The sequence below is a fragment of the Eptatretus burgeri genome, chromosome 17 (genome assembly GCF_056783735.1).
Source record: "Eptatretus burgeri isolate ZD-2024b chromosome 17, Ebu_testis_v1, whole genome shotgun sequence".
Lineage (NCBI taxonomy): Eukaryota > Metazoa > Chordata > Myxini > Myxiniformes > Myxinidae > Eptatretus > Eptatretus burgeri.
Window position 1 is genome coordinate 17,612,577 of NC_140977.1, and position 3,790 is coordinate 17,616,366.

The window sequence follows — 3,790 nt, forward strand, 5'->3', positions numbered from 1 at the left end:
AGGATGCAGGGGGTGGAAAAGATGGATCGAGAAGGAAAATCTCAGGATGGAATACTGGAAGTTTGGAAGGAGGGTGGATTGGATAAAGAGGATTCTTCAGAGTCAGAGAGAGAGCCAATCATTTCTGAAGATCAGGTATAGGACTGGGCCCAGCATACAATTTGTAGAGAATCTTACGTTCGGTAATCCCACATGAGAAGGCAAGTGAGAATTCACTAGAGAAGACACACAAGACAATGTTCACACATATCTTTTGAAAAATCTTTCACTCAATCATCCCGCCTTGAAACACACCAACACATTACCAGTCGGGTGATTGCGTCACTACCCCTCCTCCCTGCACTCTCCAGACAGTGACACACACACACACACACACACACACACACACACACACACACACACACACCTGTGGCCAATGACATTTTTACTGTGAGTAAACTTACACATGCATATCTGACAACAACTCAACTGATGTAAAGTCAGCCTGGGAATTCTTCCACAATCTCTCAATCTCTCAATCTCTCAATCTCTCAATCTCTCAATCTCTCAATCTCTCAATCTCTCAATATCTATCTCTCTCTCTCTCTCTCTCTCTCTCTCTCTCTCTCTCTCTCTCTCTCTCTCTCTCTCTCTCTCTCTCTCTCTCTCTCTCTCTCTCTCTCTCTCTCTCTCTCTCTCTCTCTCTCTCTCTCTCTCTCTCTCTCTCTCTCTCTCTCTCTCTCTCTCTCTCTCTCTCTCTCTCTCTCTCTCTCTCTCTCTCTCTCTCTCTCTCTCTCTCTCTCTCTCTCTCTCTCTCTCTCTCTCTCTCTCTCTCTCTCTCTCTCTCTCTCTCTCTCTCTCTCTCTCTCTCTCTCTCTCTCTCTCTCACACAGATTAATCTCATCTCGTCTTCAATGGTCCTACCCGGCTTCCTGACCATGGTGCACTGAATTCTTCTCTTCCTGGAAGACATATCTGTGCATTCCAAAAGTTCCCAACAATTGTGTTCTCTCAGGAGAGCTAGAAAACAATATCTATCCAACCTCCAGAACGAACTTTCAAACATGTGTCCTTCCTCTAAAACCTGGTGGTGCATTGTTAAGTCTGTCTCTGGAGTATGCTCCCCTTTCCTCTCTTCAAACGGCACCACTGTCGACTCTGCTCGTGTGAAGGCCGAATGGCTCAGTTCTGTGTTTCCTTCCAAATTTTGTGTCCCGAACTTGTCACTCACGGCACTCATCCTTCCCTGTCGTACCCAAATGCTATAGAACTCTGTGTATTTTGCACTTGAGAAGGTAAAGAAGGTTCTTCAAACCCACAACTCTGACTCCGTTAGCTATCGAACCAGACGGCATAAGATCACATGTCCTAAAAAAATTCCCGTTTTGCTAATCTTACACATCCTCTCTCTGCCCTTTTCACCCTGTCATTTGTGGAAGATCGTCTTCCATCTGCTTGGAAATCTGCCAACCTCACTGCACGACATATAAAAGAACAAAGACTGATTCCCTCAACTACAAATATGTCAGTTTACTTCCAATCATGAGCACTGTAATGGAATCCATCATTGCAATTAATATCAAATCCATATTTTTCTCGAAAAACCTCATCTCAGATCACCGATTTGGTTTCAGACCAGGTCACTACACCTTGGACATGCTGCTTCTCCTCTCACAACAATGAATGGAGGACCTCAATGTCAGACATGAGATCTGGGCTTTCTCTCTGGAAATATCTTGTGCTTTTGATCGTCTGGCATCCTGCCTGACTCTCCAAACTGTCTGCCTATGCCATTCAAGGCCAACTCCATACATGGCTTCCTGACTTCCTCTAATCTTGTCGTCAAGGTGTAGTACTCAATGGAATCCTTTCATCTCCTCTCCCTGTCAAGGCTGGTGTGCCCCAAAGCAGTGCTCCAGGCCCAGTCCTTCTCCTGATCTTCATCAATGATCTCTCTGACTGAGAAATTCACTTTATTTCCTTGATGATGACTCCACCGTCTGCCATGGCACCCCTCATCCTTTGGACAGGCAGGCTGCAGCCTCTTCCCACTCTTCAGACTTTAAAAAACATCACAAGCTGGTCAGACACTTGGAATATGTCTTTCAATCTTGACATATCTCACACTCTTAACGATCGCCCTCTGAAAAGATGTCTGGCAAACCCTCCTATATACTTTCTTAATCTTTTTGTGGACGTCCAGTCATTCATATTCCAAGGTCTCACTATCAGCCATGATCTTTCTTGGGCAAGCCACATATCTGGGCAGCCTCCAAAATCAGCCGCTGACTGGGCATCCTCCATCGAACAAAGTCCTTGGCACACGTGAACTCCAATCTATTGATAAGGCCTTCATCTGCAGCTTGATGGAGTACTGCTCTCCCCTCTGGGCTGTCTCCCCTGCCTCACACTGTACTCAGTTTGACACCATGGAAACCAAGGCCATCAAGATCATTGGAATCTCCCACACTGAATCTGAGTCGATGAGTCTGTCACTTCACCATCGCAGACTGGTCGGTGGTCTCTGTCTTCTATGTCCTCCTTTCTTGTCTTACATGGCTCACATGGTCTAACATCATCCTCCTCCTGCTGAAACTACCTAAATCCAGGATCACTGCTCACCTCTACTCATTTTGGTGTTCCCTTTTTTTCCCCTCAGCTGTGGAATCAACTTCCACATCCACTTCAATGTCAATCTTCCCTGCACATCTTCAAGACAGATCTTCACCACAATCTCAGATTGTCCCTGATACTAAACCATGATATTTTCTATCCTCATTAACCCCACCCAAATCCCCCTCCGTCCAATTTTCTATTTTTTCCTCCTTGTACTTTCCTTCTGTTTCTATTTTGTCCAGCACATGTATGCATGTTTTGCATCCTGTTTTTTTTGTTATGTCCTGATGCTTTCGTTCACTGTACTGGCTTCTCCACGAGTCTCGATAATGCTTAACAAAAATACTTCCCCCCACCGAAAGTTCTCAACCGCCCCCCCTCCCCAAATCGTTAACCTCATCGTCCTAACTTTATCACATTTTTGCTCTCCCCCATGTCTCATCTTCCCCCTCCTGCCCTAAGCTATCAATCCCTCCCCACATCAACACTTCAAACCCCTTCCCAGTGCCAAGTCCCCAATCCCTCCTTCCAGATCTGTGTCATGTTTCTCTGCCACCCCCTCCCCCCCCGGAACTTCAACCACTCTTCATCTTCCTCCCGTTCATAAAAGTAAAATGGGCATGTTGAACGCTTTCCATTCCCCTGTCATGCTGTCACCAACCTCACAGAAACCCGTCACGGTCACCTGTTCAACGAGCATTTTAAGGAGAAAATTGTTGGAAATAATAGCAAGGACCTGCGTAACCTTCGCATTAAAATGCTGCTTGAGAGAATGCCACATATTTATTGGGCAGTGCATAAACAACAGAGCGCTGCATCAATCACGAAGGTCTGTTTTCACAAAGCCCTTGACGCCTCTCTGCTCAAAATCCTTCTTGCTGTCACTTTTGTTGTTTTACACCGAAGGGAAAACTTATAGGAAGGGCATGGTGATTGTGAATATGATGTCTTTGTCTTCGCATCAACAACATGGTGGTCGTAGTGTACACATTGTGGGTGCAGTCAGGCGAACTGTCCAACCAATCGGAAGAACGCGGACACATGCACAGACGGACGCACGCATGCACGGCTCCTTTTAGACATGAGACATAAGAAGTAATAATGGTGAGTGCTCTGACAATTTGTGGAAAATTCTTCAAGCAATTAGCACACCTTGATATATAAAAGAGAAGTATCCCTGTGTCGTAAGAGGCGA